Below are 23,767 nucleotides of genomic sequence, written 5' to 3'. Positions count from 1 at the left end.
TCATGTCATCACATAACATATATATATATATATATATATATATATATATATATATATATATATATATATATATGTACAGGCAAATATGTGTGTGTATATCTATCTTTGGAATGTTTATTGCTTCTACATTGTACATTCCCTATGGTAGCCAAAGTGTACTGCATGATATGTTATTGACACCATCCTGACATCATACAGGTGGGATGGATTACTGTTAACGCCTTGTGCCCATGTTGTGTCAGGTCCTGGGTATGGGACTTGCAACAGTTGGTATCGTATTGCAGGGCAGATCTGTTTTGCTGTGGGGGAGGGGGCGATATCAATACTTACGAAACATATTTAGCTTGGGCCCCCTCACCCCCATTAACGGTGCCTTTGGTCATACATGTATTTGTTATGCTCTGCTTTATATCTATGGATATATATCTGTATATATACATATATATATATATATATATATATATATATATATATATATATATATATATATAGACATACATATATAGGCATATGTATCTATAGATGTATGCATATGTATATATATATATATATATATATATATATATATATATATATATATATATATATGTGTGTGTGTGTGTGTGTGTGTGTGTGTGTGTGTGTGTGTGTGTGTGTGTATATATATTTATATAGATATAAATACACACACACACACACACACACACACACACACACACACATACATACATACACTGTACTGGATGATATGTTTGTGAAAACTTCAGGGTTTTGTATATCTGACATAGCTTAGTGGTAAATTGCTTTGGCTGTCGTGTGCAGGGTTCTGGGTTTGAGCCTTGCAGAGGTTGTTTATTTTGTTGCTGGGCAGAACAAGGGCTGTTGGATACAGAGTGAGTAAGGCACTTTTGAGCAGTTGTAAGTGGGTTTGCACGGGTTTGCAAGGAGGTAAGCACTGCTAACTTATGGTTACAGTTTCTTATACTGGTTTACCTTCTCAATTGCTTATCCTGTGTAGGCATTGCTTACCCCCACACAAACAAGGTTAAACCTGCTTACTGCTGCTTAAAATTGCTTACTCCTGCTTACCCCCCTCTACTTTCCTTAATGAAAAAGGGTTGATAGGAAAGTGGTGAAAAAGGGGCACAAAGAGGGATACACCATAGGAAAAATAGCTGGGGATGTGCAGGATGGGTGTAGGGAAGGTCCATAGCTGCCCATTTCTTCTACAGCAACAGCTGTGCATTTACACTGAATTTGGAGATAGATTTGGACACTCAAACCCCTGAGAGAGAGGTGAGGACAACAACAATATGTTGTGAAGCCAATTAGACCAGATTACATGTGTCCAGTGGACACATGTGTGAAATGGACAGCTATGTATAGGGCGAGAATGTTTTTGGGAACAGATTGCCCTTTTTCTTTTTAGGTGAGAGTGAGATTTTGGGGAGAGATAGTAGGTATATTTGGGGAGGTAGGTTGGGTAGCATAACAGACAAGACAGGCAGGACAGCATACAGGCATGGTATATGACACATGTGGGGGGTAAACACCTTGATGGGGAGGGGTGTTTGGAAATTGGAAGCCCATGAGCCCTCTAGTGGAAACAGTGGGACTGAGGTCCCCACCCATGGGCAGTCACCACTGTACCTTCACAGCCCCGAAGGTGACTGTGCTGGGAGCTGAGTAGTAGGGCCAGGCCGACCCTCTAGTTGTGACATGTGGCCCTCAAGCTGGCATAGCAGATCTCTAAACTCCCTGCGGAGCTCGCTATGCACCACGCCCTAGCCCTTGCAACGGGTGACAGTGTCCTGTCTGTGCCTGCTGATAAGGGGGTAAGCCCCATCCCCTGAGGCAGTTCCACCCAAAGGTGGTGCAGGACCAGCAGACGAGAGGTCCCAGGGTGGGCCCCAGATGTGCTAGTGCCCAGTGCCACATCCAGCTGAGGTGAGACAGGTTGCTCCACTGGGCCTGGCCTTCTGTAACGTGCTAGGGTGTTTCAATTTTACAACATATGTGGGTTAGTAATAGTCAACACATTCTAGGATTAGGTATAACAGCATGCATGTATATTCCCATTAACCCAAAACACCAGATATGCGACAGTTGCATAGCAAACAGAACACATGCATATATGGAACCACAGTGGCCATTACAACAGCATGCAGGCACATTGATGGCAGCATGCCACCAATGTGGGAGTATTTCAACATGGCACATGCATAGAAACAAATTTAAATATTTATCAAACAATAGGACATATGTCTCAACAGTACATTTAATGCAGCACATACTGATTGAGTTGTGTATTTAGTTTATTGTTGCAGATATGGTGGGGGGGAGATGTCAATTAACAACTAGTATATTCCTGCAGTTTTCATTGCTTTTCTATCAGTGCTGTGATCTGTACCTTACTGGTATTAGTACACTACCCTATGGCCTTAGTTTGGACAGCAGTATGGATGTAGACAACTATATACATGAACTGAGATTTACCTGCAGTATACACCTCTTACCTGGTATACCTGTGGAGATATTGTTTGTTAACACTGCCTAACTGTTTCTACACATATTGCTAGATTCCAGGTTGATGTTATGCACATACCTGTCCATCTCTTATTGCACACACTCTGGGCATGTCTTGACCACATGCAGGTGAACCGGGACATACTTTGACTATTGCCCTCTTAAACCTTTGGTGAGTTGTACAATGAGAGGTTTGCTTTCATTGACATTTTTCATATATGTACAGGCCTGACAGTCAATTATATGACATGAAATGCTGCCTACATGTCAAAGATTAGCACACTGATATACCAGGGGGACAGGGTAACAGCTGGCAGATATGGGCCAATTAACTGGACATTCTGGGCAATTCTGTACACTTGTGGGGTATGATTCTGTATACAGCTTACTACCACTCCCAGGATTCGAATCATGGCTGTGTCTGCTAAAAATAAAACAGAGTCCATCACAGTCGACTGTGTTATATAGATATTGCTGTGTATCTCTTCTCTGATTTCTGTCTATAATTCTCCTGTGTTTTTACACTCTGACCTTGTAATTACAGCACTCTTATACAGGATTTCCTAGACAGTTTTATTATGTAGTATAGTGTGGGTGACAGTGATGAGTAATACCTTATTATTCAGAGCAACTGCAACACTAACAATGCCATACAATACAGAGTAAACAGTACCAGTACAGGATATCAATCTTTTATTTCTAGGCAGTTTTCTTATCTGACATGTTTGTTAGCACTACCTGAATGTTGCCACAAATATTACCAGATTCCACATTAGTATTATGCACATACGTCTCACTCTGTTACTGCACACACTCTGGTCACAGCTTGACAGCATGGGGGTGGAGATGGGACATACTTGGCTTATTACTCTCATAACATTTTGGGGAGCTGCTAGAGTGACAGGTTTTTTCTTATAGATGTCTGACAATCAGTTATATTTCTTATTTGCTGCCTAAATGTCTGGGATCATCCCACTGATTTGCCATGGTGACAGGGTGACAGAAAGCAGATATGGGTCAATTTACTGGACATTCTGGACATATCTGTAAAGTTGTGGGGTATAATTCTGCATACAGCCTACTACCACTCCCAGGATTCGAACCATGGCTGTGTGTGGTAAAAATACAACATTTCACATCTCAGTTGAGTGTGCTATTTGGCTTATGTTGCTTGTCTTTTCACTGTTTTCTAAGTCTCTCTCGGTTGTACTATATGAGCTCTTGTGATTACAACAGTCATATACAGACATTCCTACACATTTTATTTATGTAGCACAGTGTGGGTTACAGTACTTAATACAACAGTACTATTAAGAGATTGCAACTCTACATTACCATATGATACCAGAGTGAACATATGCAGTCCGGCAGTTAGACATTTGTTGTCAGGCTATTATGCTTTTATTTACATGCAACCTATATGAGACTCGTCCTGCCATATTCTCTGGTGTATGCAGTACATGCCTTAAACAATACAGGTTTTATACAGCCGATCAACTTACTACTACTTTTAGATTTATTTCCTCTGATAGTACATGCAAGAGTATTACTAACCTGTCTCGCGTCGCAACCGCTGCAATCTACAGGCATGGGCTTCCTGGTTCGCAGCCCGCACATCTGCCACTGTGAAAGACATAAGAGGAATATTTAGCCATACCTATCCATAATATACATGAGCTGGCAATTATTAAACAGGTAGTGGACTAATACTTACACACGGCTGGGCCATCCCTGTCCTCCTAGCCTCTTGGATCCACTGATCCAAGAGATCTCCCTTTCTCCACTTCAGGTTGGCATAGTGATGCCTGACCTGCTCACCAGTTCAGGGTATGCCAGTGGCAGTGAGGTCATGGGTGAGACGGTCCTAGGCTTCCGCTTTGTATTGAGAACCCTGGTACTGGCCCTGCAACAGTCTCTGGTCATGGTCTTTCACAAGACGTCCTGTCATGACTCTGGACTCCTGGATGCCCCACTGCTGAGCCTGAAAGTGCACACCCTCTCCCATACCAGTCATAGTCCCTACAGGAGGAAGCTGCAACCAGTTATGAGATGTATTCCTGCCTGTTGTGTTTAAATAGGGCTGATTTCCTGCAATTTGTCATGATTAGACAGTTTTGAAAATGCTAAGCTATGGGAAAAACTGCTTACCTAAGGTTGGCATTGCTTAAAGGGGTATACCAATGGGCAAACTGAGTTAGCTGGCCTACACATTACTTACAACTAATAAACTAGGCTGTGCATTGCTTAGCGTTGCTTAATTTTTAATTTGCATACTATTTTCTTTTTGGCATTATTCATTACATGTTATGTATGTGTTTGGTATCCATGATTCATGAGTATGTACACTGTATGAGGTACTTGTGTTTATTAAGGGATTTCAACACTTTATTACAATGACATGTCACATCTGGGCTTAATGCAATACTCCAGTTCACATATTTATGTTATGCAGTAGGTTATACAACATAAAACTGTATATAGATTCCTTTCACATGTTCAGTTTGATTTTCCTATAGTGAGGATGTGTTTGGTGATACCTCACTCTTATGTACTGCGTGATGGCTTAGTGTTTAACTACTGTGACTATAGTGTACAGGGTCCTGGGTTCAAGACTTGTAAAGGCTGTTTATTTTGCTTTTGGCCAGAACAGCGTCTGCTGCATACAGAGTGATTAAGGCACTTTTAAGCAATTGTAAGCAGGTTCACGTGGGTTTGCATGAAGGTAAGCAATGTTAACCTCCAGTTAAATATGCTTACAGAAAGTTAGCTTCAATATTGCTTAACCTGTGTGCGCATTGCTTACTCCCATGCAAACGGGCTTAAACCCACTTACTACTGCTTAAAATATGCTTACTGTTGCTTAATAGGACTTACTCCTGCTTACCCCCACACTAATTTAGACAGTAATGTAAAATGGTTCCTGGGAAGGTGGTGGATTTGGAAACTCTATGGATTTATCATTCATTACACATTGTACCTCGATTTGTATCCCTGATTCATGTGTACATATACTGTATGGGGCACGTGATTATCTGTGGATTTTACAACATTATGACAATGACACCTCACATCTGCATTTAATGTGGTACTCCAGTTCAGAAATATATGTTATTTAGTAGGTTATGCAACAAAAACTATTGGTGATAAAGTGATTTGACATGGAAAAAGGAATGTAGTGGAGTGAGACACGAACCACAAATTACTGCTCGTAAGGTGAATGTGCTGCCCACCACACTATTGCAGTACTGCTTCATTTGCATATATCTTGATTTTTATCCTCTTGTGCTATTTAAGCTGCAATAAATGTAACTAAGCGATGGGCAAACCCGCGCACGGTAAATTTTATCTGTTTCATAAATAAAAAAAGCTTGTTTATATTTCATATTTTAACTATTGCTCTTATAAACTTGTGGGGGGGTGTTGCTGGGGGTATGCGAACGCCTATGAGCAGTCTCGCTCATTCTTAGTCCTAAACTGCTGTTCTTGATTTCAGGGGTGTGTATATTCTGAGAGCTCTGCTCTCAGACATGCCCCATGCACTCGTACATGCTCCGTGTCCCTTTAGGAGCTCTGGCAGCTCACCTTCATTAATCTGCCTGGTGCACTGCCATCCTGCTCCTAAACGTCCACTTCCATGCAGGTCTAAGCTAGCCCTGCATGGAAGTATAGTGAATCTGGGGGAATATCTTGAAGCAGTATAGAAATATTATCATTTTAAGTTGGAATATAGGTCAAATGACCTTTGCAAATGACAGAATGCAACTTTTACAAAACAGTCAACTAAAACAAATGTGTAGCCTTCATTTCTGTTCAGAATAAAATAAATAAAAACTATCAAAAACACAGCATAATATGATCAAGTCTCTGATCATAACCAGCTTTATTATGTGTTTGAGACATGGATGCCAATAAATTAAACTCAAGAAGGAAGCTTGAGAGGTGAATCATGGCATCCATATCAAGAAGGCATAAAGGTAGTTATGAATGGAGACTCAATTATAAACCTTTGAAGTACATGGAGCTTTATCTGATCAATGCATTGCCATTTACAGAAATAAAAAGATACAGGAATACAATGTGTTTTACCAGCTTTCAAAGCCTTTGAAAGCCATTAAAGCATTTAATGGGGTCAAACAAACATCCAGTTGAAATGAAGTGCCCCTCTGTGAAACTAATAGCTTTAAAAGCTGTTGGAAATTTTGTTCTGCCACACATTTGAAGATACATAAAGTTCTAACAAGTTCAGAAGTTATTTAAACTTCTATTACTGTTCTTTGTGAACCAGCACTTTTTGCTATAAGTCCCTAGCAATTGACCCCATCTCCATCTTAATATTGTTTAGGTCACGATGTCCTTAACAAGCTTTGCTAATTACATGAAGCCCATCAGGTTATGTGCTATCTTTTTCTGAATTTTAGAACATAATCTTAGCACCCTATGCATTACATAAATATATAATGTTGGTGTGAGTTTAAACCTAAAAGGAGGATTTTTGCATAAAAGTTATAGTTTCATTCTTTGTATATGTTAAAGCTTAAAATGGTGTTAAATTAGATTTTTTTCTTTAAAATTCAAATGCAACTGCTCATTTATCATCTTTGAGAATAGGAGTACAATTCAATTGTGTTTTATAGGTGCTTAATGCTAGTAATATTCCCTGAAGGTTTCATGAATAAACACTGAGCCATTCTGGAGATAATAGCTTTCAGATATAAAGAACAAAAATAACCAAAACACCCAGAATTCTGGGCACAGGCCTTGTGAAAATGCCCAGCAGTTAAAGGGTTAAAGATGTAATTAATCATTGCAATTGCAGTTATCACTATGATGGCATATTTGTGTTAATCTTCAGTCCTGAGTTTTTCATTATTCACCTGGAGCCTTTCTGACATCTAAGAGCAAGCTTCAAATTTTGTAAAATAAGATATTTTTATAGTTTTTTTTTCCACTATTCTGAGATTATCTCTTTATTTGGCAGTGCTTTGTTAAATTCAGAGCTTTCACTTAGTGCATTTTCTATGATAATTTCTGGGTACTGACTCATAGTCATGATGTTTCTTTCATGTCATCTAAAATGCAGTAAACATTTGAAATATTGGGATCCGCTAGAGTGAGTTCAAAAACATAGACAATGAATGGCTGAAAAAACAGACTTGCATATATCAAATTCAACATGGCCATATCTTGAAATATTTCCTTTACTCCAAGGTATGGTGATCCCAGAACTAGTATATATAAGTTCAGAAGTGGAGGGGCTTGCAAATTATAATGAGGGTGCAGGGGGAGTATGCCACCTGCAAAAACAAAATTTAAAGGAAAAGGGTGATGTTTAAGTTCCACTCTCCTGTAGTTTTTTTTTTTTTTTTGGCTTGTTGTCGCTTGGCATTTCAACTGCTAGTATTTCAACAGAGATCTGTAAAACAGTATTTTTTTCAGTTCTGTGCCATTGTGTAGTCCTCTGCATTATCTCACTTTCTCCTCATTGCTTCATTTTTTTCCATATGGCCACATACTACTTTCCATTTGAGATAGTTTCTGAATTAACTATTTACTCTGCATTAGCTTTTCTCATCTTTGTTTATTGACAGTACTTTTTAATACATTCATGGAACTTTCTTGATGCATTGTTCAGTGCACATGTTCTTGTTTTTTTTTTTAAAACAAGTTTATTAGTTTTAACATACAAAATAAATATTATGACAATCTTATGCAAGCAGTTAACATATAAACAATTATAACATTTAATAAAACAACTAAAGTATTTACAAAGACATCCACTCTAAATTAAATCAATTAATTAAACTGTAACATCTTATTAATAAAACTAAGACTGTTTTAACAAGTTTTGTAAGGTATCCCATATATTATAGTAAGATGTTTTCCTAATGGTTCTTGACTTTATTGTCATTAGTTCCATATGACACACTTCAATCATAACATTTTTAAATTCATTAAATGAAGGAGGAGTATCTGAAATCCAGTTTCTGGTTATTATTTTTCTAGCCACTGCTAGAATTGACCATAGTAAAGGAAGTTTAACTTTTTTAACACATTTAGAAACAGGGGTGTTAAAAATATAAGTGACTTAGAGACTATGAAATTATCTGTAAAAAGAGCCTGCAAAAAATCATTGATTAACATCCAATATTCCTTCAGTTTTATACAATCATAAAACATATGTGCCCAATCAGCATTTATTTCTACAGTACATCTCTTACATATGTTATCTTTTTTGTTAATTTTTTTCATCATTAGGGGTGTATAGAAAGATCTATGTAAAAATTTCCAGGTATAAAGTCTCCAATTAATAGAAGAAGTAGTTTTATAAGCAGATTCCAATATATATTGTTTATCTTGTTGTTTTGGTAATTCACCATTAATGGTATTGAAATAATTCCAGTAATTATCTGAACTATAATAGGTTTCATCTCTAATAATTTTATGTATGTGTGAGAGCTTACCTTTATCAGAAACACTTTGTTGTTAATTTAGTATCAAGTAGTCAATCAGTATTGGAACAGATTATTTAACTGTTAAAGACATTAAGTCAAGTTTGTTAGCAAGATGTTGTCTAAAAGTCTGAATCTCTAACCAACATGTTTCTCTCAAATCAAATTCTTGCTTTAAGACGTCTAAATGTTTTACTTTATTGTCTGACAGCATCTGATACCAATACTTTAAATTATTCTCTGTGACTAGAAGAGTTCTTTCAGAGGTGGATGATAAAAGAATACCTTGTGTATATATTATGGGAAATAAGATAAAATTCCATTCCTTATACTTAGGATGCGTATATATAAAATTACGATATCTAATAATAATATTTAATGGGTAACTAGTTATATATTTTGGTGTAATAGATGAGGTACAAAACTCTTTAAGTAACCATAACATGGGATTGTTTATAATAGTATTTTTGTGTGTTAACGATATTTTTGTGAAGTGCATGCTAATTAATTCCCAATATTCCTTCCATTTTGCAACATATGACTGATCTATTAGTAAAGTTATAACTTTTATAATAGAAGAGATAGTGTATAAATCAAAGTCTGGAAATGCTATACCCCCTTGGGACCAACTATTAGTATGTTTCTTTAATGCAAGCCTAGGTCTATTAGGTGCCCATAAGAAATTTAACATTTGTGAATTTAATTTCTTAATAATTATTTTTGTAGGTGGGAGTATTATTGATTGTATTATGTATAATATATTTGGGAATATTATCATTTTAATAATTGTGAGTCTTTCTTCCATGGTAAAAATTGTTCCAGCTATTGAAATGAGTTTGTATATTATGAAGACAATTACTATAATTATGATGTATAATGGATTTAATATCTTTAGTTAATATTATGCCTAAATATGTTATTTGACCTGAATTGGGTATGTATTTAAGAAAATCACTAGTGAGAACATTTTTCCCTGTGTATATTGGTAATATTTTAGTTTTTTCTTCATTAAATATCAAACCTGAAATATTCTTGAAATCTGTCATCTTATCAAATAATGACTGCATAGAAGAATTTGTCCCTGTTGATGTAATTAAAACATCATCTGCAAAAGTTGGATTTTAGATATTGTATTTTCATCTATACCAAATCCATCTATATCATTGCTGTTCCTAATCAAATTAGCCCAAGGCTCCATTATTAAAGTAAATAACAATGGTGAAAGTGGACACCCTTGTTTTGTGCCTTTAATATGGGTATCTTTTGTGAGACATATGTTCCAATTTTAATGTATGCCAGCTCCTTTATATAAATGTTCAATTAAATTCACAAATGTATTAGAGAAATTTGTACACTTCAATAAGATAAACAGATAGTCCCAACTTACTGAGTCAAATGCTGAACTTATATCAAGGCTGATGAGTGTCAAATCTTTCTTTTTCTGTTTGCATAATCAATCAGAGTTAAAGTTCTCCTTATATTATCAAAAGTATTTCTATTTGTAATAAAGCCTGTCTGATCTATATCTATTATACTTGGAATGATCGTCTTTAATCTGTCAGCAAATATATTCATGAACATTTTGTAGTCAACATTAAGTAGTGAAATGGGTCTGTATGATGTGCATCTAGTTGGATCTTTATTGGGTTTCAAGATTGGTGAAAGAAATGTGTATTGCCAAGATGGGGGAATTATCAATTCATTTTGAGCTGAAATAAAACCTTATGTATTAATGAATAGGTACTCTTAGGAAGGATTTTATAAATCTCAGGAATAATACCATCATTACCTGGTGCTTTGTTTAATTTAAGTTTATTTATTTGTGTGATAACCTCTGTATATGAAATATTTTTATCTATTAATCCGGCCTGTTGTTTATTAAGTTTTTTGTTCATGTTTGTAATTATAAAGTTCTTTATTCTGTCTTTAGATTCCATATTAATGTTATTATGGTTAATGTTATGAAAGTGATTTCTAAATTCATCTAATATTTCTGGTAAACTAAAAACATTCTTCTTTTTCCTTGAAGAAAAAATTTCTTTGATGTGATTTTGTTTATTAAGCCTTTTCGTTTTATTTTTAAGTCTATGTAAGTATTTGGGACTTATTGAATAAGACAAAAATTTATATTTCTCTAATGTTATTTTGACTTTGTGATTTAAAATTTCTTTGTATTTCTCATTTAATTTATTTATTTTCTCAATGACTTTTTTGTCCATAATATTTTCCTTATTATTATGTTTATATGAGTCTAATTTGTTTTGTATGTCTATTAATTCCCTGTCCCAAGTTTTCCTTTTGTTATTATACCATCTGATACTTTGTCCATATAAATAAGATTTTAGAGCATCCCAAATGTAAATAATGGAGGTGTCAGGTGTAGTGTTTAAGTCCAAAAAATGTTGTACCTCTGTAAGTATATAATCTTTATAATCTTTTAGTTGAGTTAGGTATGCAGGTATTCTTTTGATCTGAACATTATGAGTTATATTTACCATAAATTCAAAGACAATTGAATTATGATCCGATATAGGGCATGAAATGATCTTAGAATTAGTTTGGTCAATTACCAGTTGGTTAGAAATAAAGACTCTATCTATTCTTGAATAAGTTCTATGTCTGTTAGAAAAAAAGGTATATGGTAATGATTTAGAATCTGTCTTATTATTAATATCATTCAAATGATATAAATTAATGAAATCCTTTAAATGTTTTGCATTAGATGTGATTTTCCTTTTTCCTATAGTAGTAGTATCTTTTTCATGTAGGATACAGTTAAAATCTCCTGCTAAAATAATATCTCCTTTAGAAAATTATATAATCTTATTGAGATGGTATTTCACTGTATTAGTGCCAATTCCTGGTATCCAGTATACATTAATCAATGTATAGATTTTCCCATTAATCTGTATTGTAACCAGGCAGAACATTCCTTTGTCATCTTTATATGACTTAATAATTTTAGGTGTGGGCATATTTTTGTTCCATAAAATAGCCACTCCTTTTTTTTTCTGTGTGTGTTCTGAGCTAACCAAGATTGTATATTTATTAGTGGCTAATTTATCTATATCTTTTTTCAGGAGATGTGTTTCCTGAAGGAATATTAATTTGGCTCTATGCAGATTAATATATCTCATTAAACTTCCCCTTTTACATGGATTATTCAATCCATTAATGTTTAGAGACATTCCTTTTAAAGTTACCATTTAACTTTTATAAACATATAAAACATATAATCAGAATAGCATTTACTAAAGTAAGTATTATTATGTCTCCTTCTTTAGGTATTATATTAATTATAGCTGCAATTAGTGAAAATCTTATGAAATTTTGTGAAATTTTAACTTGTATTTGTAGTGACAGTGAGTTTATAAAATGTGATGTGGATGTCAAAACTATGTACACATAACAAAAATCAAGTGAAAATATTGTTTGGATTAAACATTGCATCCAGCCTGGAGTTAAAAACTCCAACTTCGAGTAGCAAATACCACTCAAGTTATCTCCCTATCCTAAGCAGCAGTACCCCAGCTGCCACCAAAATTAATTAAATACTAACTTTTATTAACTAAAATTAAGCTCATTATTTTGATTATCTATTATAGCAAGACTTAAACAATTTATATAATAGCTTCTTATTTTACAGTATAGTAAATAAAAGAAGATCAATTATGTAATTAATGTAATAGTTAGATATGAAAGTTAAGAAATAGGTTATTATAACATTTACACTAACTAATCTTTATGATAATATATAAGAAACTAAAATAGAACTTATAATCAATATCACTAACATGTATTATGTATATCTCATATTTGTTTACTTTAAAACTTATACAATAAATGACTCGTTATAAATCATCTTTGAGAAATAGAAGCATTACCAACATTATTTTTGAGAATACTTTTGTATTATCATATAAAACTTTTATAGTCATCTTAACAATGTTATGTATATCTATTCTATATAATGTATACATTATCATAAAAGCATTCTAACAATCTTGAAAGAGAGAGCAGAGGAGAGAAAAAAAAGATACCCTTTTAGTTGTTTAATATAAACTTGTAGTGGTAGGTTCTTATTATATGTTTATGTTCATTTGAATTTAATAACATTTATTATCTAAGGCTATTATGACTCAAAATATTATTTACATTAGAGTATTCATATTTTCTGCCATAACAGTACTATTAGTAGTTTTAAAACTTTAAACTACATGTACCACAAGCTTCCTTCTCTTACTTGTTCTTACCATTTAAACAAAAATGATTATTCTCAGTATATGAGATAGAAAGAACAGACTACAAAGCAATGTTGATCTCTAGTTATGCATGAATCATTGTGATGAAAGCCTGCTATATCTCATATATCTGCACTGCAGCTTTAGAATGTATCACATGACACTTTCTTCTAAAATAAAATCATAATAATGCACATACTTATTTATCTTTGTTAAAATAAATGCATTATAATGTTATATATCATTAAATTATAAGCACCTATATGCATTGAAGTGCAGCAACAATATAAGCTTTCAGAGTCATATATGCATGAGTTTAGCTTCTATGCATTCTAAGTTATTTCATTTGTTTACTATGGCATATTAAGACATTAAAAATCATTATAACTTTTACATTTTATAAGTTACATCTTAAATAAGTAAACTATTATAAAGAAAAACTCACATTTTGTTGTCATAAAGTTCGTTTTTCATCACAATACCACATTTACAGCAGTTCTACTTCCTGAAACTGGTTTACTTCTTGAATTTACGTTGCGTCTGTGTGAAATCAGGGGTCAAAGTTCAAAATGGCTGCTTTCAGCTTCTCTGTGCATTTGCTGAATGTTGAAGCTTTTAAATCGTCTCGAAGACACTATTCACGAGGATACCTATAACTAAAATTGTCTCTTATAACATTCTGGTGGGAATTTTAGTAAAAGTAAGTGACAAACATTCATTTTGAATGTAAAAGGATTTATACAGTGTAAAACCTTCTCGAAGCACTCCACAAGTCATTGCAGTCTCTATGGCAGTGAAACCAAACCTTAAATTATTTAACATAAACATTTCTTATATTTATGTGTCCCATTTCATTTTCTCATTCAAAGTATGTTTCAAACACATATCAGTATTATCAGAACCTTGTTACTTCTTAAAAAAAAAAAAAAAAACTACCTACATATATATTTACTTGCTGTGTCTTTTAGTAAAGTAAAACCTGAGACACATTACTTACAACTGCTTTAGTTCTAGTCAACTACAGTTATATCATAACTTATTATTTGATATTATGTGTTTAAGCAAATTAATCATAGTATAATATAAAGCAGTTTTATTTAAACAGCATAAATAATTTTAAAGAGATAATATTTTATTTTTCCCCCTTTTTCCTTCTTTTCATCTTTCCCCCCTCCCTGCCCTCCCTCCCCCTCCCATATGTGTTTAGTTTAAATAGAGTACTATTATTTAAAATAAAGAAAGAAAGAAAGATATAACATATTACCAACCTTAGGTCTCTTAGTTACAGAAGAGAAACAAGTTGATTTATATCAGGTTATTTGTTCCTCAGGAAAGTTTGATTATCCATAAAACAAACTTCAGTTCTTGCACATTAGTATAACTTTGTACAAATCATTAAGATATTTATGGTTTTCTTGTAAATGCAGAAACTGTAATTAAAGAGTTCAAAGAAATATAAAACATGTAATTTGTTTTTTAGTCTTTTTTTGTTTCTCTGATGTCTTCCAAGATGTTCCTGTTGCCATTCTTTTTAACAAAGGACTTGCCCGTTCCATATCCTGTATTTTGTCTAGTATTTTATTTTTTTTTAATATATACCAAAGCAGAGTCCAGGTCTTCAAAAATTTTAGGGCCATCAGGTAAAAAGATTTTTAGATTGGAAGGAAATAAAAGATGAGTTTTGAACTGTGCTTTCTTAAGCTCTCTTATTAATGGTAAAAAGACCTTTCTTTTTGATATTACCAAAGAGGAATAGTCATTGTCAAAGTGCACAGTTGCTTCATTAATTTTTATAGGTGATTTAGCCCATGCAGATTTTAATACCATCTCCTTGTCATAAGATGATAAAAATCTTACAATAACTGATCTAGGATAATTTGTTTTTGTATTAGAAATGGATAAAGACCTGTGGGCTCTTTCAATACCAAAAGAAAATGCCTCTGACAGATCTAAAGTTTTGGGAAGCCAAGTGTTTAAAAAAGATGTAATGTTATTACCTTCTATATTTTCTGGCAGCCCAAAAATCCTTATATTGTTACATCTGGATCTGTTTTCCAAGTCATCTAGTTTGGATTGAAGGTGAGTGTTTTGTTTCAATAAAAATTCAATGTTCATTTCTTCTTCCTTAATTCTGTTGTCCATATCATTAAGTGCCTCTTCTATACCTGTTATCTGGGCTTTCTGATGTTGTAGATCTTGGTGTAGCACATCCATTTGTTTTGTGGTTTTCTCTATAAAATTGTCAATTTTAACATCCAGTCTGTCCATTTTAGTTGTTAGTTGCTGTATAGTTGATAATAATGCCTGAAGCTCTTTCTTAATGATGAAATCCTGACTGTTAGTCTTGCTGGAACTCATTCTGAACAGAAGTGATGAGAGAGAAATTTCCAAAAAGATTTCTGATAGGAAAGTCAGTTAAATTTTCTTTCTTTTTTGGATATTATTATAAGTAATGATAGTCCAAACGTTTTTAGAAAGAAAATTATTCCATTAGTTGAGTTTTGAAGTAATAATTTCCTGTTAATGTAGTTATGGTGGTGGAGCTGAAGTAATCTGCTGCTACCCTGTGTTCATCCTTGGCCACGCCCCCCACATGTTCTTGTTTTGACATCATTACAGTCTCTTCAGTAGGTGGAGATGGTTCCACTACATCAGGACAAGTCCACTTTGGTTGTAGCTTCAACTGACTAGAGCAAACAATATGAAAAAGCTTCAACAAGATGAAGAAAAGGCATTTTTGTGTGGAAGATATGCCCGTCTGCCCCACCCCCCATGTGGGGGATTTGCCTGCCACACCCTTCTTACTTATGAATACTAACTCCATGCTTGCACAACTTCATAAAGGATTGAAAAACCTCAAAAATTTGAAACACTGTTGTGGTACTAATAAAAAATACACTGAGAGTGATTCTCAGTTAAAAACAGTGATTGGTGAGTTACATGCATTTGAAAGCTTAAACCTTGCCCATTTATACCTGACCAAGTATAGCGAAACTAGTAGAGATTATAATCTCATGTTATCACGTTTTATACTGTTGCAAGATAACAGACTGATGCTGCTGACATCTATGTAGTATGTCTTGTATACTGACATATTAAATATTTTATGCTTTAGCCAAATATGCTGTCAGGTTTTTTCATTCATCTTTTTGCAGTTGGTCTCTTAGGACTAGGGATTTAGCATTGCTTTCTTTGAGCTACTGTGCATTGAATAAAAAGTCCATTCACAAATCACTCTCCTGTTATTTTCATAGTGTGCTGTGCACAATAGCTGTACTGTTTTGTGTGTCCATTATATTTGTTGCCTTAACTGCTTGTCTGTAGCTCAATTTGCCTTGTGCTCCAAGTCGTAGCAAAAAAAGATCAGTTTGGACTGGTCAGCCTGTAACATTAACAAACACTAAGTAAATTAATAAAATAAGTGTAGATTAGAGCAGAACCCCAGTGAAAATGAAAAGCATATCTTTTCTGATGGTAGTAAACTGCCAGTATACATATGTTAAATAAGAATCTTGGACCTCCTTAAACCAGTCCCTTTACCCACTCCAACTCTATAAAGTGGGATGCAGTTTAGAGGTGACATCTGAGTCTGGATTAACAGACATATTTATATCTTCTCCTCCTGGAACACCTCTATTTTTTATATCTCCAAACTTTATCATATCTTTTAAAGGAATAGCTGATGGAAGTTTAACAGATGTAAATGTATAAACCTTGTCGAGCATCTTTTCCATGAAAACATATCCTGGAAAATGAGGAAACATTTCTAAAGAAGACTAAGTCATCTGATTATAAAACAACTGTTTTGCATTGACAACAGAAAGTTAATATATCATGTGAACAGTAAGTGTCAGGGCCCTAGCCTTAAGGAACTCCTACTAGCAGTGAACTTATATAGAGATTGCCTTTATTAATTCTGAATGTAAAGGTTCTGTTGTTTAAATAATCTGTCTTGTGGTAGGCTTTCATGAGGATGCCAAATAAGTGAAGGGAAGTTATTATAAATAAGTGATTTAAAGTATGAAAGACCCATTTTGGAAAAAGAAAAACTGCATCCTTTACTTTGTCTTTGTCTGTTGGTGGTGATAAAGAAAGGATTTATTATGGATATCAGTCGCCTGATTGTTAAAGGGCAGAAGAGTTTTAGAAAATAAGGATGAAGGATATTTCCATGCATAGATCTACATCAAGGACAGTCTGCCAAGACAGAATGCACGATTCATTAAACCTGAAATTACCCATTAAGCATATTTGACATAGCTGAGTGTCATGACATATTATGCAAAGAAAGTTAACCAAATGTTTTATTTGGTTACAAGATTACATTTCTTGGAAGAAAGGCAGACATAGATGGTACAAAAGTGGACAGCCTGTATGTATCTTATGTATCTTCTGCACATATATTTTTCTTTTTTCCCCTTAACCTGCCACACAGCTAGCTACTGTGGTCATATTGTGCGCTGATAAGAAAAGTAACCTGTAACCACCGTTAAGTCATTTGGGACAGGAATAAAGCTGTACAATTGCTTTAAAATGCTCTTCTATACTGATTTTGTGATACTTTCATGTAAGTGATGCATTAAAATAGTGCAGCTTGGACTTTATTTTCTGTGAGGCAACAGCTCTCCATACAGAGTTCATGTTTCATGCCTTAGAAACTGTTTTATATGTTGTCATCCTTGGAGAATTTGCCTGCAAGTCATTATATTGCACTTATTTGGCTAACCATTTATCAAAAATTATACATCAAAAACAGTGAGAAGAAAAACAGAAAAACACAAAAATCTTATTTGCAGGGGGCTCTACCCCCCCACACCTCTCCTAAATTATATATACCAGTTTCACAGTCATACAACAGTGGAGAAAAAGGCAAACTCCCTGCAAAAAATGCTCTGCTGGCAAGCCTATTAACTGTCCCTATTTTAGAAATTTGCAGGTCTAATTTACTCCTGCACAGGATGCCCCTACATTTGGTGGAATGTTCCTACTTTTAAACTTGATTTACCCCTTCACACAATTTTGTGAATCCACTTCATCACCTGTGATTTCTGAAGCTGAAACCCACATTATATGACCAACATACCAGTGGCACCAATAATTTAAATAAATTATTACACTGTCTCATTGATAATGTGGTTATATTTTTCCATAATTTCTGTCACTCTTTGACTGAGTAGTATCACACATTCCTACTGGAAGCAGGAAAAGTAAAGTGCTATTTGGTATTCAGATTTTATGCTAATTAGATGTCCAGGTTTACCTTGACCTTTCTACTTTTTAAGGGCCTTTGTTATTGTCCGCAGGATGAGGGTTATGTCTGCCAGCTTGCACAGTATAACACATTATAGTAAAATGCACTACAGCATTAAATTTTAGAACTAAAGCCACTCAATCACCAGTGCAGTGATCACCTCTATCTATATTTCCTTGGAGTCCACTTGTGTTGTTCTGGAGGGCCAAGATATCAATGTTATTTATTTCTCAGCTTCCGCTATGAAGTTGGGGCCAAAAACAGACTTTTAATGTGCCTAGAATTCACTGAAGCCTTGTGAGGAATATCAGAAAAACATCCTTTTGGGACTGTAGTAAAGTGCTGTTTTTATGCAATTAAACTCAATCACAAAGAGAAAGTCACTCTTGGTGTCAGCCTGCCATTGAAGTACAGCAAGGTAGTAGTGATGGAATCTGATGCAACCATTAGAAGAGATGGATGACAAGTTTTATTACCTAAGCAAAAACTAATGTGCATTTTTTTTCCTAAAACAAGACCACATATACTAATTGATAGTTTACAGCAGAAGACATGTTTCGGCAAAGTCACTGGTCATCTGATCTCAACATCCTGTCTATTTCAATCAGTTTAGAATCAATGTAATTTTAAGGTTTGTAATACAGTTTCTTATTGGTCAGCTAAACTGAGGTTGGCTTGCTGTATCCTGCCCCTCTAATTTTACACTGCATATTCTAACCTCTGAATACGATTTTCCTCTCTTCCTCGAAAGTGTGTTGATAATTTAAGTAACATACTTACTAATTATCATACCAAACTGCAATGTGAATGGAGTAGAGTTATCCTTTATACTCTTTCACTATTTTGTTTGATGTTTATGGAAATAACTTTCAGTATTTACACATTATGAATTATCTCTATCTTCCATATTCTTTCTCTTTAGTTGGTATTACTACTTTTCAAGTTTATTGTAAGTGTGTCTGTACAAATTCTGAATTTCATTTATGTTTCTTCCTTTCCAGGGCTTTGGACCTGCTTGTTTTTGCCCCTGTTATAACCAGCTCCTCAAATAGTTTTGGAAGATCAGCTGCATTATATTTGTTGTTATGCTAGGATTTGAGTTTGGTTTGCTAAATTTAGGCGAAAAAAAAGTTCCTTAGTTTTCAGAGTCCCTCACATATAGCTGTTATCTCCGGAAGCAAAATCTAAATAAAAATTTTAAGAAAAGGCAAATCATTCTACAATATCCTCATCCCATAATAAAGACATGATAAGATATTCATATTTTTGTCATTTTGTCACTCTGTGTTTCAGGTTTGTATTTCTGAGTAGTATTCCTCGGTCCGCCTACGATATGCTAATTATGTGTCCTGATTTTTGCCAGATGCACCTAGTTTTCAAGAGCCTTTGCCCTTATTTTCAGTGGCTACAGGTTAATAGGGATGCTTGGTTATCTCTTATACCATTGTGATGCATGGTACAGGTTTAAATATATTTGTAGTAATACATTATGATACTTGCATTAGCCTTAGACTGAAATATATGATCTCAGAGGTATTGATATGTATGTGGTATACTTTATCAGTCTGACTTTGGGATATGGTCTGAGTAACAGGTTCACTTACATATGCATGCAATGACCACATTATCAATGTAGTCTGTCAATGTATGTGTTTCTGTGAGCTGTATTTCCTTTGGTATATAGTTTCAACTGGCCGTGCTCCATATGCATTGTGTTCTCTGTGAACAATGCCCATTCTTACATAGACTTTGTGTTTATTCAGTAAGTAAATATCACATATAACAAGATAAATACCTATCTTATGTCAGGAAATTAAATCTATAATATTTTGTCTTGTGAGTTGTTTTACGTGATAGAGCTGCTTTCTGTTTTACCTGCTCCATTTTATTTTCTGTTTTAAGAAATCTGCTTGGCCTAGTGTTTTTGTTCTGTATGAGAGATAGACACTTAAATTAGCTAGGATGCACATTTCACGCCTTTTTTCATTGGTTAAATTGTTTCTTGAGTGATACTTAAATACACATTGAATTTCTGGGTCTTTGTCTTTTCTGACAACACTCCAAGCCTGCATAAACTACAAGCACTGCTAGTGACTCCTTGTTGGTTGAGGAAAGTAAACCTATATTTTCTTGTTTGTGAGTTGCTTAAACTGATATAGTTGCTTTCTGTTTTACCTGCTTCATTTTGTTTAATGTTTTAAGAAATCTGCTTGGCCTGGTGTTTTTTTCTTTTCTTTTCTGACAAGACTGCAAGCCTGCATAACTACAAGTACTGATGTTGATTTTCTGCTAGTTATTTTCCCCACACACCATCCCAGTTCTTGATCTACTTTTTAAACCTGGTGATTTTAAGCTGCCCACCCTTACTGTAAATTGAGCTTTATAAGTTCCTCCCTTTCTAAGCTGCTGTTGATATCTTGAATTATTTATTTGCCTTTCTTTGTGGTTATTTTGAAAAAGTGCATTTTGCCCCTCATTGTCTGCTATACTGATTTATTTGCTCTGAATTCATTATCTAGCTAACTGTTGGATAAAGTGTAGATCAAAGCATGTGTATGTACCTTTAAGAAGCATTTCCAGATGTAGGCATGTGCATATAAACACTGAGCACATGCAGGAGCAGTGACATTTTGAGAGAACAGCCAGAGTGTTAACATGTATGAGTGTGGTAGTCAGTTTATAAGTTTAAAGTTTAAGTTACAAACCCTCATTTCTGATGTTTGTGTGTAATAAATCTGCTTGAACCGAGCCCACGAATGTTCGTCTGTTTTATCCTGACCAGGCAAGTGACATAGTGTCAGGACAGGGATCAAAAGAACAACTTCTTCAAGCCATGAGGTACAAAGCTGAAGGTGAAGGCAGACTAAGCAGGTTGAATGAAATGGAGCTCAGGCAAAAAAGGGCCAGAAATTAGCTAAAGGTAAAGAAAACTGCACAAATGATTTATTTGGCAAAGAAAATGAAACCACGCATTTATAAAGCACAATATGCATTATTAAGCAAACAAAAGGCACAAACTGCATTATTAATTAAAAAAAATGTTCATAACCATGACATTTGATAAAACTAGCAGAACTATTCATGTGGGGCTCAGAATTACCTTTGGTTTGTATAACAAGCATGTTTAAAGTACAATGGGCACAAGAAAAGTGCAATGAGCATGATAAGAGATTAAAAAGGGATAACAAGTACAATAAAAGGGCAGAATTGATTTTAAAGAACAAGGCAACTGCATGTTTTTTAGTAAAAGACTGAGTTTGGGCGCAAACTACTATTTTGCATTGAATGAAGGCATTCAAAGCATAACTAGAGTTGCTTGAAGTACCTCAGAGTGTGCAAAGTGTTTGCAGAGTCTGTGCTTTATTACGGTGCAATTATTTCAAAGAGTTTGCTGGGTGCAAAGTACAGTTATATTGCAAAGTGCAGTCAAAGTACAGCCATTTCAAAAAGTTTCTTGTGCTGTGTGCATTTATTCACAGAAAGCTGCCATTTCAGAGAGTTTCTTACACTGTGCAGAGTTATTTCACAAAAGTACAGCCATTATGAAAGGTTCTTGTGCTGTGTACAGTTTATTTGCAAAGTGCATTCATCTCAAAATGTTTATTACCTCTGAGCTTTTTCCATTGTGTACAGTTTATTCACAAAGTACAGTCATTTTGAAGTATTTCTTACACTGATAAGGAGTGGTTTCATAAAGTACAGTGATTTCAAAGTAAAGTGCAGTGATTTCAGTGTATTCATGTGCTACTGAGACTTATTTGGGAAAGTGCAGTTATTTCAAAGAGTTTGTTGTGCTATTGGGCGTAATTACAAGTACTGGGATAAAGTTCTGGCATATATATATATATATATATATATATATATATATATATATGTGTGTGTGTGTGTGTGTGTGTGTGTATGTGTGTTTGTACACAATTTCAAGCACATTCACTATTGTGTGTTGATATGGCAGAGGCATTTTGCAGACCAGGTCCACTTGAGTTTAATCATGCTATAGCAGAGAATTGGAGAGTATTTGAACAGGAATATGATATTTTCATACAAGCAGCTTTTTCTGACAAAGATGCACGTACAAGGGCATTTATTTTGCTTTACTTAGCTGGGTCAGTAGCCATTGAAAGAGAGCGTTCATTTGTGTATGCACCAGAAGTATATGCAGGAGAGGGGGAAACCATCATATTGTGGTACCGACTGAATCAAAATGTAAATTTAGAAAATGTGCAAATGTAAATTTAAAAAAATGTACAACCCCTAGACAAATGTTACATTAGAGGGGCACTTATTTTATACAAGAGACCAAAATCCAGGTGAAACTTTTGCAGCTTATATCTCTAACTTGAGAAACAAAGGTAAAACATGCAGATTTGGTGGCTTGAAAGATGAGTTAATAAAGGGCAAGCTTGTGTGCGGTGTTAATAGTGCTGCAGTGAGAAAGATTTTGCTTTGTGACATTGATTTAATGTTAAGCAAAGCCATAGAGGTTTGTCAAATCCATGAGCTCACAGAAAGGCACACAAGTATGCTTACAAGTGATAAGAGCATGGTTTCAACAGCCTCTAGAGCAAATGTAGACAGCATGCAACACATGGCAAGCAGAAACAGGCCTAAGCACACGGCAGCTGCAACCCCTGCAGGTTTTCCTGGGAGACCCCGTAGCTTTCTAGCAAGTTCCAAGACTAGCTCAGTTAAAAGGGAATGCTCAGTACAGTATAAGAATGAGTCAGCAAAACCCAAGTGAAGTCTTATTGTTAACTGTCATAATTGTGGAGACAATCATGACTCTAAAAGGGATAAGTGCTTAGCATTTGGTCAGCAATGCCAAAAGTGAAAAAAATGGAACCATTTTCAAAACGTTTTATAAATCAAGCAAGCCTCATTCATTTATTAAGAAAGGTAATTCCGAAAAAGCAGGTTGATCATATAGAGAGCTTCAGCCCTACTTTCTATGTAGCTAGTATATCAGTGGTCAGTGAAAAAGTTAATGCAGTAGATTTGTTGTCAAAGAACGAAGTATTTTGTAATGTCCTGCTCAATGGTAAACCCATAGAGTTCAAAGTAGCTCAAAGTAGACACCACTTCAAAGTGTAATGTAATGTCAGTAGACACATTTGCTGGTGAGCAACTTAATTTGGTCAATTGTGTGAAGCTTGTTGCTTATGAAGGTGAAGAGATTCAAACCAAAAGTTCAGTAGTGTTTTCATGTTATTCAGCTGGGAACAGTTACACCTTCCAATTTCATGCAATCCAAAGACCTGTGCAGTCATTATTAGGTCTCTGAGACAGTTTGAGAATTAAACTGATTTCTTTTACTAAAGAAG

This window comes from Protopterus annectens, chromosome 2.part0 (genome assembly GCF_019279795.1).
Source record: "Protopterus annectens isolate FY-2018-M chromosome 2.part0, PAN1.0, whole genome shotgun sequence".
NCBI lineage: Eukaryota > Metazoa > Chordata > Ceratodontiformes > Protopteridae > Protopterus > Protopterus annectens.
This window is presented reverse-complemented; position numbering follows the sequence as displayed.